Source organism: Ostrea edulis, chromosome 2 (genome assembly GCF_947568905.1).
Source record: "Ostrea edulis chromosome 2, xbOstEdul1.1, whole genome shotgun sequence".
In the NCBI taxonomy this organism is placed as follows: domain Eukaryota; kingdom Metazoa; phylum Mollusca; class Bivalvia; order Ostreida; family Ostreidae; genus Ostrea; species Ostrea edulis.
The window spans coordinates 5,686,936-5,700,544 of NC_079165.1; the positions used below are offsets into that span (position 1 = coordinate 5,686,936).

Here is a 13,609-nt window from a genome sequence, read left to right on the forward strand (position 1 = left end):
AATTATTTGAATCCCATCCTTCAAAATTTAAGTTTTATTCACGTGTGAAAACCAAATTCCAGAAACACTAATACTCCTATGGAGAACCTGTAATAATAACATGAAAAGTGTGATTTCAAGATATTGATAAAAGGTGCATATTGCCAAGAGTATTATGTTTATCAGAAAAGAGTAAAATCCATGATATCTGGGTCTGGTTTCCATTTCTTTTTTATTTACATCAACAAAATCCGCTATAACAAATATACATTTCACTTGTTTTGGATTTGTGGACTCAGAGACACGTTAACAAATATATGGCAAAACCACCTATAAAATGTCACTCTTGGTAACAAATAACATGGGTAACTCTAATTAAACGAGCATTTCAACTGTATGATGTAAAAATTCGCTGACTTTTATCTATCCTGAATCAGAAATATGCGGTCTATAAACAAAATACAGAAAATTATGGGTAAATTGGTAATTATGTTTATACGATCCTATGCGCCCAGATTCATGCAAAAGTCATATTATGCAACCACGTTTTATAACTTATCAGTTCAATGATGAAAGCAAACCTTTTAATAGAATAAGAGATGCGATTTACGAGGAGTTTGGGTTCAGCGTTTCTCTGTGAGATCTGCACAATTCCAGATTCCCCCATGTTTCATATAATAAACTATTACAATAATAATATTCGTCAGCTATCGAATATTCTATCATCAAATTATTATTGTGACTAATGATAACTTGTCAAGATACACATAGGTCCGAGATGATTGATAACTGGACGCCAAACACAAATCGATGCTAAACGATACCTGAATGGGCTCTAGTGAATACTGCGTGACCTCTGCAGAACCAATTAGTTATCCCGTCAACATCCGAGTGTATGCTTTTCTCTTTCGTTTGAGGTGCAGCGGGTTAAGCACAAACGTACACATGAACTCGATGCACTGAATACGCAGCAGCCTGTTTGAGCAGGAGAGCTCCGAACTGTTGACATTGTAAATTCTTCCTCTAATTAATGCAATATCTAGAGTAAAGGTGTGCACGATTCGCACATGTGCAGAATCCCTCTTGTGGACCAGCAGCTTTCTTCTTAGGAAAACGACGTCTCAAGGAAAATAAAAGATGAAACCGGAAAAAAAAAGATTCGATGATAGGAATGAAAATAAAACATCAATTTCTGATTCTTCAAAGACAGTGGGTTTTCCAAGACTGCCTAGTGGGCAGGCAACGCTGTGTTGTTCTTGTAGTATTATCGGTTTCAGGTGCTGTCCCTTTCTTCAGGTGCCTATCACATGCACGTGTACCGTTATCAAAGTTCCTTGATTTTTTTATGGTTATTCATTACTTTGATATTGCATAAGTACTTTAATAAACAGCTATAATATCATTAAAGGACACATCGCATGTTTTTAAACTTTTTAATTTTTTCAGCAAAATTAATTCATTTCATTCCTAAAACTACTTTACATGTGTTTTAAAAGAAACAGTTTGCGTAGTTTTCGAGTTTGATAGCGATGAAATTCAAATCTTGCGATATGCATATTTTCTTCGATATTTTACGCGCCATTATCTGTGACGTCATATGCGACCTCGAGCGAGAAGATTTGAAAACAGTTGTTAGACATTTCATAAACAGATTAGATTTAATTGACAAACAAACAATTATCACATTAACGGCTTGTAAATAACACTGCATTGGGTTGTTTTGTGCCGTTTAAGTGTGTACTTGCTGTCAGTACAGATGATTTGGACTGCGTTTTTTTCAATTTTCGAAGGAAGGTATGAGGGACAAGACGTGAATATTTTTTGTCGGCACAACGACTTTGCCATAAAAAAAAACCCAGTAGAATTTGTCCCTGTACTTTTTCAAACAAGCTCTTGGACAAAGACGTATATAAACTGCGAGAAAATGGTTCTATCGAAGCTTCGCACTGTTACATATAGGCCTACCGCATATGCATTCCGTTCTGCTCTCAAATTCAATACACACGCGCACCAACTGACCTTCACCTTGTAACAACATATAGACAGAACTTTGCTAGCAGTGTCTACCAACTGGTAGTTTTAAAAACGAAATTTAAAGATAAAAGATAATAGAACTTTCAATTATAAATAATAAAATATGATATTTCCCAACTTTGAATTGAATTATAATGCTTTCATTTTTTTTTTTAAGGAACGCGTACGTGTTTACAACAACAGCACGCCGCGCTCCCACTTCCTAAGTAACAACGTGTAGATAACAAAATATAATGATTAATAAAATTGCTTGAATAAAATGATTTAAAAGTATTGTGATTTTCACAATAAGTTTGATCATTTTTATTATATTTTTTCCCCCGAAATGCACCCGTGACAGTAGGCCTAGTTGTCAATGCTACATAATCGTATTATAATTTAGGCCTATCTAACTTCTCCAAAAATAAATTTTATAATAATTGCACTGTTTGTTTTAGAAAAGCAACAACGCTAATTACAGTTGTTTACAGAAATGGCATTCCCAAATAGTGTTTAGACAGTGATCCCATGTAAACATTATTTATTCGCAAATTTAGGCAGATTTCATATTCGCTTTCCTCGCTACATTTGGGTCGCTATTTGTATGCACTGGTGGCTAAAAGATATAAGACTCGGGAAATTTGTCAACATCGAAATAAATGTTATCCATGGTAAATAAATTAGGCCCCTAAAACCCGAGTTTTTAAAAATATCTAACACTACTATTACAACAAGTTGATCGACGAAGGTCGCATATGACGTCACTGTACCACGTGACTACCTATCTAATTAACTAGGCTTTTTGAAATCGGGGCTTAGATTTAAGTCCGTATTGTGGCAAATTATCGCAATACTTCAGTGAACGAACTATTACAATTAATTTCTATAAGCATAAGGAAGACAAAATGCAGATAATTCTGTATACTTTGAAAACACGAGATGTGTCCTTTAATAAGATGATAAGGAAATCGATACTCTTTTATTTTTTAAATCCAGTAGTGATGCATTTTATTTAATACAAAAATGAAATATGCAATTGTCTGTTAAACTTCATACCTATTGAATAATCTTGTGAGCTGCTTTTCAAAACAATTTTCACACATACTATGCTACAATATCTAGATACCAGAGTATTAACAACACGAGGATAACAGCATAAGAATCAACAACACGAGGATAACAGCACTAGTTTTAATATCACGAGTATTGACAACACGCTAGGATGAACAACATAAGCATTAACGACACGAGTATTGGCTATATTAGTAATAACAACATTAGTATTAACAACACGAGTATTGGCTATATTAGTAATAACAACATGAGTATTAACAACACGAGTATTGGCTATATTAGTAATAACAACATTAGTATTAACGACACGAGTATTGGCTATATTAGTAATAACAACATTAGTATTAACGACACGAGTATTGGCTATATTAGTAATAACATCATTAGTATTAACGACACGAGTATTGCCTATATTAGTAATAACATTAGCATTAACAACACGAGTATTGGCTATATTAGTAATAACAACATTAGCATTAACAACACGAGTATTGCCTATATTAGTAATAACAATATAAGTATTAACGACACGAGTATTGGCTATATTAGTAATAACAACATTAGCATTAACAACACGAGTATTGGCTATATTAGTAATAACAACATTAGTATTAACAACACGAGTATTGGCTATATTAGTAATAACAACATTAGTATTAACAACACGAGTATTGGCTATATTAGTAATAACAGCATTAGCATTAACAACACGAGTATTGGCTATATTAGTAATAACAACATTAGTATTAACAACACGAGTATTGGCTATATTAGTAATAACAATATAAGCATTAACAACACGAGTATTGGCTATATTAGTAATAACAACATTAGTATTAACAACACGAGTATTGGCTATATTAGTAATAACAACATTAGCATTAACAACACGAGTATTAGCTATATTAGTAATAACAACATTAGCATTAACAACACGAGTATTGGCTATATTAGTAATAACAACATTAGTATTAACAACACGAGTATTGGCTATATTAGTAATAACAACATTAGTATTAACAACACGAGTATTGGCTATATTAGTAATAACAACATAAGTATTAACAACACGAGTATTGCCTATATTAGTAATAACAACATTAGCATTAACAACACGAGTATTGGCTATATTAGTAATAACAACATTAGTATTAACAACACGAGTATTGGCTATATTAGTAATAACAACATTAGCATTAACAACACGAGTATTGGCTATATTAGTAATAACAACATTAGTATTAACAACACGAGTATTGGCTATATTAGTAATAACAACATTAGTATTAACAACACGAGTATTGGCTATATTAGTAATAACAACATTAGTATTAACGACACGAGTATTGGCTATATTAGTAATAACAACATTAGTATTAACAACACGAGTATTGGCTATATTAGTAATAACAACATTAGTATTAACAACACGAGTATTGGCTATATTAGTAATAACAATATAAGTATTAACGACACGAGTATGACAGGAGGTGTTTTAACAACACGAGTATTGACAACAAGAGTATAACAACACTAGTTATAACAACACGAGTATTAACACTAATATTAACGAGTGTCGGGGAGGGGTTGGGCTGCTTTGGTCAAGTGCATCAACTGTCTGTCACCTGTTTGTCAATACAAGCAGAACATGAAAGTTTTATTTTTATTTCATTCATCCACTTGGCTCGTTTTCTTTGCTGTACTGTTATTTTTCTCGTACCCAATTTTTCTAAGAAAAACTTGCAAATCATTTTCCTGTTTACTCGAAACTAGTTTTGATCCATTTGAGCCACACTCTTTTCATGCATGCACTAACAGTAAAAACAAAGGCACAAACGGACAAGTTACTATACCCATCCGTAACTCTGTTGTGAGGGAAATTTATGGTCTAAATTCGTAAAGCAATGGCGGATTTAAGGGGTTACCCCCCTAAAATTCTCAATTTAAGGTAAATCATTGTCTCTTGTTTAGAAAAAAGTAAATGATAAAAGAAGCCATCATTTTTTCCACTCTCAGAGAAATAAATGACAAGATCTTTTGATGTATTGTTATTTTTATCGGGAAAACTTAAATTTTATTAAAACAAAACCTTTTTTAGAATGTGTATCATTTTATTAAGTTCACCTCTTTAAAAATTACAAAAAATAGTAAAAATGACTACATTGGAGACTATTTCAAGCCCTATAGAATCTAGGAGCTTCGCCCTCTGTGTTCACCCTGGACCCACTGGGGCCTTGAAGCAGTCCCCAGACCCCCTGTCCCTTGAAGTTGCGTCCCCCTATAACTTCAATTTCAGGATCCGCTCCTGTAAAGCTTCCATCGAGGGAAGATCAAATGTTCAACGGAGGTCCTGTACAACTAAATGACAAGCGACATAAACATGGTGGAAAATTGCTAAGGATGTGATTTTTGTTTCTGCAAACGATTCCTACAGTAAACTGCTCAGAATACAATATCGCTGATCAACTCAGGGCCCCGTTCATTTCTCGAAATACAATTTATTCAGCCAAGGAAGGCGGTACCAACTTTTCGTAAATCTATGTTTACAGAGAGTGTAATTCCATACAAATTTACTTCATATTGTACACTGAACACGGTAGACTAGATATGTGTGCATTTGTGAAAGGCACCGAAATGGAAACTGAGAGAAGTAGTGTGCGGTATGTGATCAGAGCATTTCTTGTGTAAATACATATTAATGACGAAAGGCAGTTGGGATAACATTCGATAAAGTGCATGTATGTATATCAACGGACTCGGGACAAAGAGAAATGCAGATTTAAAAAGGGACTTGTTGTATATTAAGCCAAATTTAATGCAGCTGAAATTAGCGACAATTATTGCAGGTAAGAAGCGCCTATCGTCTCACCTAAATCTTCATTGGACTCTTTCTGAATCCAAACTGCAGGTTGTTTAACAAATGTATCAGAATTTGGTTGTGTGTACAAAATATTGGTGTGACGATCCACACACCTATATCATAAAAGTAATTTTTACTTTCGATTTGTTTTTACACAGGGTCAACGGCCGTCAAATGTCTAAAAATCTAATAACAATTTGGTTAGCTTAATTCAAGATACCAATGAATTTTTAATCATGATACTTTTTTAAAACGATCTTATGAATTAAATGTTTATTTATCAATCGTTGATCGCTTGTTGAAAACGTTAGTCATGTGTGCCATTTATATAAACGTTTAAAACAAGTTCGCGAAGAGGGCAAATTAATTTATCTGGTTGATACGACTATAATCCGTAACATTTGTAACTTGATATTGATCAATCTCAAAAACACGAAGATTTTGAAATGAATACCTTACAAGGTTAGCTTTATTTTGTAAAGAACAACAAAGTATGTAAAAATACCCTAAATTACGTGTCATCCATATATAATGGTGCTAGTGCACAAAACATGATCTGAGCAGGTGCCCCTTTTCCGCTTTGAATTTCTCTCATTTAGGCTAAATCCGCACTACCCGAACCCCATTAGAGTACGGTGCGAGGGGATTTAGACACTGTACAATCAAGAACACAATCCGCCCTTTTTAAAAATCTACCTTTCATCTGCAGCTACCTTCCCTCTTATCTACAGACCTTATACTAGACCATGTATGTTTTAATCCTGAATTTCTAAAGCAACTGACCACGTGTCTTAGTTTCGTATTTGCACCCATCTGTATGTTAGGAATCATGTTGACACCAACCTATTGCCGTTAATGCTTTTATGAAGGACTCAGGTACGCTAGGAATGTTTTCTAAAATTATTCTTCACATTTTCAACATTCAAAATCACTTTAAATAAAGGTTACTTCTACTTGTTAAGAAATCTTATATCTGGACATGATAGTGTCGTTAAGGATGTATGCTACACCAGAGAAATTTGATGTAGATGAAAAGTGTAGGATATGTACAGAAATATTTTGAATTTGAAAATTTTCAAATTTACTTTATTTTGTCAAAAAATACAGTTTTAGTAGAAGGTAATCTGAAAAAAATTTAAAACCCCTGCTGGACTCGAACCTGCGACGTACAGTTCAGCAGTCGGTATTCTAACCTACTGAGCTACTCGGCTAGGTATTTAAATGGAAAAGGAAAAGTCAAATATTGCTGATATCGATTTTGTCATCCATGTTTTTAAAGGAAGTCAGCCATTATGACGATTTAGAGTACTACCTTAAATTCCTCAACCGAGTAAGTCCGGTGATTGACTAAAACAAGAAAATTTCTCAACCGAATCAGTCCGGCAACTGATTAAAACACGATTTCTCGACCGAATTAGTCTGAGGACAGACTAAATCACAAAAAGTTTTCAACCGAATTAGTCCGAGGACTACGAAAAGTTTTCAACTGAATTAGTCCGAGGACAGACTAAAACGGGAATCTTGTAGTCGTTTTGGTTTTGCTTCATTATATCATCATAAAATCTGATAGATTTCGAACACTGCCTTTCCTAGCTATGACATCACAGCCTACTGCATTACGTTACGGTATGCCGTGAAATATGAAGCGCGAGCTTCGAGGACTATGCCTTCGCAAGTATAAGCAATGTACGTCAGTAGTTTGGTGCAGAACTGAGATCTAGGGTATCACGTGCATTACTTGTGTCACGCGCAATGTTAATTTTGAAAAACGCTTCGTTCCATCCTCGTTAATTAGCCCCTTGCAACAGAGTCCCTTTTGTGTCTGATTTCAGGAAGTACAATGTAGAGTATCAAACCCCTGGGCCCGGATGTAATTTAGCCCAAGATTGAGCAAAGGAATAAATGTATAGCTGTTGCGTGATTGGCTAATATCAAAAGTGAAATTATTTTGAATTGAAATAAATATCATAACCATTTAAATTAATTGTCGGCATAAAAAATTATGGCACAAAATCGAGAAATAACTGAGGAAATTACCATGGTATAGGGGTTGTGTTTGAAATGAAGGGTGCAATTCACTGCAGATCGTTACATGTATGTGTTGTAAAAAGAAAGTACAAATATGACCTCTAAATACAACGAGGCCCTACATAATTTTTGTCGGTTTTTTTTTTTTTTTATCATTATTATTATCAACAATTGGAATGAACTTTCAAATGTTGACGGTCATTTGTTTAGAACTGATATAGTTGATTAGAGAGAGGGTCAAAGGTTAGTATTGAGGTTTATGGAAATGAATTGGTTCGCTTTTCCCTTCAGGAGAAGCTTGCAGGAATAATATCTTACGATGATTCGTTATGTTGCGAAGGGATGAAAATGGAATATTGTCTGAACAAAACTTTTGAAAATATACATAATTAGCACAATAAAATTATCGAGATCTTAAAGAGACACTACAGCTCATTTTGCGCAAAAATCATAAAATGACAATTTTCCCAGCGCTTTCTCAATTTTTGTTGCATTGTTGAATGTATGAACTTTGCGAAAATAACACTTATCTAAAGTTTAAAATTCTCGTTTTAACGTAAAAATTAATACTTTTTGATGGCCTATGCAAAAAATATCGAATCTCCTCCTTTCGGTCTTCAGACGCATGCGCACAGACAGTAAACAGTGCAGCATGTCGTCCAGTGAGAGAAAGTGTAGTGGATAGATCCAGAATTTTGACAGATTCTGTGAGAAAAGAGGTAAAAATAGAATGAGATAAAACTAATACGTGAAATAAAGTTTACTTTGGGATCAGTATGACCGTTGGAAAACAAAGAGCTAGGAGAAACGCATATAACTCGGGGACGGATCTAGGATTTCCGAAGGGGTATGTGAAAGTCAAATATTAGCCAAAGTAATCGGCCATTCTGGGTGTAAAATTTGGGTATTTCACTCACAATTTGTCGCGAAAAAAGGGAGGGGGATCCCCCCCTAAAGTCTACCATTGAGACTAGCCGCGAAGACACTGCTTTAAAAGTAAGTGCTATATTGTTATCTGAACATGACACGTATTAGTTGTAAAAACATCGATCAATAGGAACATGGAAGGGTTTCTGTTGAAATAATGATTTATATAATTACTTATCATAAGGAGCAGGGAATAAATAATCTTATACTTGAAAGGTGAGTGTGGACCCCCTTGAAGGGGAATTTAAATTATTTCCTACACAACACCTTTGCTGTCATTCAAAACCACGTGATGTAAATAAGCATTCAAAAGTCCGAGTCAGCATGAAGAAACCTTTGAATTCCGGACGATCTTCAAAGCGCAGTTGAGAGTAAATTAATGCATCCCAATTGTTCAAAATTGTCAGTATCGATATGATTTTTATCATTTTATCAATACGTGTTTTAAAAAACACTTTATTAGAATGTGGAAAATGAGCTGTAGTGTCTCTTTAATATCGAATTAGATTTAATTGATACGGACGATATCATAAAGCATCACTGAAAACTTAGAAATGCATAATTGAAACACAATACTGATGTTAAAAAACAAAACAATTGGTATAAATTGACCACGTATTCCGTAGGCTGTTTCCAGTAAGTGAGGCTATCGACAATAACGAAGATCGATGCATGCAAAAACCTGTCGATATCGATACCAATATTGGTAATAAATATCGACGCCATCGGATCCTATTATTTCGCGAGAAAACATTCTGAGACAGAGAAAAAATATGTGTCATTTATTATACAGCTGACATGTTGTTGGGGGTAAAATGTTCCGAAATTCTATAGAGAAGTTTATCGTGAAATATATGGACCATTAATGAACACCAACTGTTCATGAAATTGCTTACTCCTTACCAAAAATGTGTCGAGTACAAATGAACGTTGTTGCACTTTAGCTGTGAACAAAGATGAAGGACCAGATATTGTAGGAAAGTTCTGCTAGCCGGTGTCGAAGTTTGATCAATCTGAATACAATTAGAGACCAAAAAGTACTATTATTTACAATTTAAAACGATATTTAATAACATTGATCAATGTATTTGGGTGAACTGTGATATTTAGACCTATGCTTAGCGCTCAGGGCTGTAACAGTGAGGGTTCTTTAGCGTGCCAACGCCTGACGCGACACGGAACCTCCGTTCTCACGGTCTTATCCGAAAGACCTGTGATTCTCACTTCTAAATGCCGAGCGTTTGGCGAAGGAGCAATCACCAAATACCAGAAGATTGTGAAGAAAATGTGTACCTGTGCAGGTAACTACACTGATTAACTATGAAAAAATGGTAAACACTTTGATGATTAACGTAGATCGCTACATCAAAATTTTATCAAAAGGCTCGTTACAGCATTTCATATGAAATACGATTTTACCGTTGAAAGAGTGATACATGCTCTTAATTATTCTAAGTAATTGGTTTTTCTTAATTTAGTTAAGTTGTTTTGACAACAAATAAGAAATTTTAGAGACCAAATTTCTTTGTGATTTGATGCATGAAATAAATATCTAATAAAACATTCCAAGAAGATTCAGATAGACGTCTCATGTTTTCAATGAAATATATTTCTGAAAATTAAAAACGTGGGTTTTTTTTATCTACGGTTAAAATCGGTAAGAAACGAGTCAATTACAAAAAAAAGATATATGTTTGACAAACGTAATTTTAAAGAGATAATAAAGTGAATTGGCCAAATTTCAAAAATCGTACCCAGTTTTAGATTTGAACTAAGCCCAGTTAAAATTAAATTGATTAAATTTTATTGCTTTCTGAAAGGTGAGCAACTAAGCAATTGCACCCATTACGGGATATTAAATGTGAACTAACATATGATCAACTTTTTTTTCTCAAAATATTTTTAATTAGTGCAACTTGAATTAATTATTAACTGCAGGAAACATTAATTTTACACCGGAAAAGAAAGCAAAGTGTATTGATTTTCACGTTTTAATGACACTTTCTTGTGAAATGTAGATAGCAGCTGCTTCAATGCGCCTCGGCTGTATAGATTTTTCTAGGGAAGATGAATATCTATCCGTTTGATTGTAGCTAAAACGTCCACATCTATACTTTGAAAAACTTATCAAAACGAGCCTGTAGGAAATAAGCATACACGTTCATTAAAATTCATGCAACTTAAATTATCGACACCCCAGGATATGGACCAAATATTAAAAGAAATATCACAATTTAATTTTCGTAAAAAAGCTTATTGAAGTGCAATAAGTATTTTTTCAGTTCAACCGGTTCGTTATCAAGATATGCAAAGGCAAAACAATATCGAGTCCAATAAACCCAATATCAAAAAAAAAAAAAAAAAAAAAAAAAAGAATCCATTCATTATGATGAATACTATTTCGTGTTTCTGGTGTATATTGAGATCATGGTAATTGCTTTCGAATATATCTACCACTGAAAAGAGTCGAAGCACCAGACTTTGCAAATTAATGACACTCGCTGATTCTTCGAGAATTAGAAAATCTGTATCTAACAAATAAAAACAGCTTTTTTTATATATAAAGGCACATACGATTAAGCGTCTATTAAATCAAAACTATGCTAGCACAAATATAGGTCAATGAACAATGTATTCCTCAGTTTAAAGAAACTCTCATAAAAAAATGCTTCTAATTAGATGATGGATGTGCGTTACATGTAACTAGTAATGACTATTTCTACAATCAATTTTTCACCGCGATCTTGTAACAAATTAATTCACTATCAAATATGCATGTGGATCGAATGCCTTGTAACAATCCAATAACTTCTGGAGGAAATAAAACGATTTCACCCATGACATGATATTGCATTAGGCCTTTTTACTGAGAAATTGGATAGTACATTAAATCGCAGTTCTGTTGCATTGATACGTGTACTTGTTATGCACAACGGTGAATTAGAATAGCCTACTGGTATGAGATTCTGCCTATAGTTTTACATGCATTGTATTGTACGTTATGTAAGATGATAGTGAACGCACGTCAGATCTTTGTCGTATCTTCATCTTTGAAAATTTCCATTGAAATAATCCGGAAATTAGTTCAGTTCTAACTCCAACATTTAAGATATCTGTGTCGTCTTAAATAGTTGTTCGATGTTTAAAAAAAAAACAGACCAAAATTTTGTCAGTAAGATATGAGAAATGATACGATTTGACAATTTGAACAAATTATAAATGGATATTATAGTAATACTGGTCTACTCAATGTAAGGAGCAAACACTGATTTTCTCATGCATAATACACCACTGAGTCCTCCACATCTGCTTCGTACTTAGATATTGTTGCTTTTAGAAATTCTGCATGCAACGTCACGTGATCATGAATATAAAAAAAACTTCGAAACATTATCCGACTCGAAGAATACATGAGGAATTAGCTTCATTACATTTTAATCCGATTGAGATAAATTGCATAATTTGCAGATAGTGTATAACATATACATGCACCTTGGTATAAAACACATGTTTTTAATCCTACGATAATATCCAAAGATTACGACATATATAGCTAAATTTAAGAACCCGTGCCCAAGTATCGTTTTCCCCTGATCCTCGTTCTCCCGTGGGATAGCCATACGAACGTCTGCTATTTGATATTTCAAACCAAGGTTTACCGAAAAGCTTCTGATTGGATGGCAATACATCCGCGAAATGAAGATTAAATTTTACATATGATAAAGATGCAGTATATACATGTATACTCAGTTATGAGTATCGCCATAATTCATTGCACTAAATTGAAATACTAGCTAGGAACTTTTTACGACAGTCTCACGAGAGTCTGGGCAACATTCTCTCACCAGAGGGCACGTTACGCAAGCTTCACTTACACCTCTGTCAACGCTTGGAATCACGTGACAATATAATCACATGATATAAACATCCTTTCAGTTTAAAAGTTCTGGTACATTGTAACAGGTGATGACATCAGGCTCTTTTCATAGCCCACTGGCACTTTAATAAGTACATATTTACCAATTATAGCTGTTTGTCTCTTATTTCACAAGTTTTATTGTATTTTTACAGCCTTTCTAAATTTTGATTCCATGTTTACATTCAAATCTTCACCACGTGGATGTCCTACATTCATACGCATATTACCAAGTAGTTTCAAATTTAGGATCAGAAAACGGCGATTTTAAACAATTTACAGTAAGCATCAATTTAATTGCACCAAAAACATTTCACAGTATGACTAAATAATTAGTCGAAAACATAAACGTTGGATATTAGAAACTTTTACAAGATTTCTGTAAAAAGCCGTTGACAGAGGTGTAGTGCGAGGAGCACACGGAACTCTGGGTAGAGAATGTCTGGACGACAGCGATACTACTTTTCGATACATCATTCGACCATTCCTCAGAAGGTGCGGAATCGAACCCAGTTAGAAACATACAGGTTTTCGTGTTTTTTCTCTTCATTTTAGTGATATTTTTTCACGAATAAACAAAGCGTAGTTTATAAAAACTGGCTTATGATATTTTTACTGAAGTCTGGAAAAGTTTCCCAGTTTATTTAAACAAGACACTGTATGATAATTTTTAGAAATATTTTCTGCCACTGCGTGCAGTAAAATAATCTTTGATATTTCCGACAAACAACTATTTCCCGAGGTCCCAACAGCGCCAGTAAATAAGTAAATGATTGAATATATAGTTCTAAGCTTTCTGATTGGCTGAAATC

The 13,609-nt window shown here is 33.9% G+C and overlaps 1 protein-coding gene across 3 annotated transcripts in view; it reads left to right on the plus strand.

Moving 5' to 3' along the window:
• The first annotated feature begins 5,389 nt into the window (after positions 1–5,389).
• The window catches only part of LOC125679086 (glycine receptor subunit alpha-2-like), a 31,306-nt gene continuing 23,086 nt past the window's right edge, over positions 5,390–13,609 (plus strand). For 2 of the 3 annotated variants that reach the window (XM_048918013.2, XM_056157446.1), the window contains exon 1: positions 5,390–5,912. The gene's annotated coding sequence lies outside the window, so the exon portion shown is untranslated. The remainder of the gene's footprint in view (positions 5,913–13,609) is intronic. The other variant, XM_056157439.1, reaches the window with a different exon arrangement.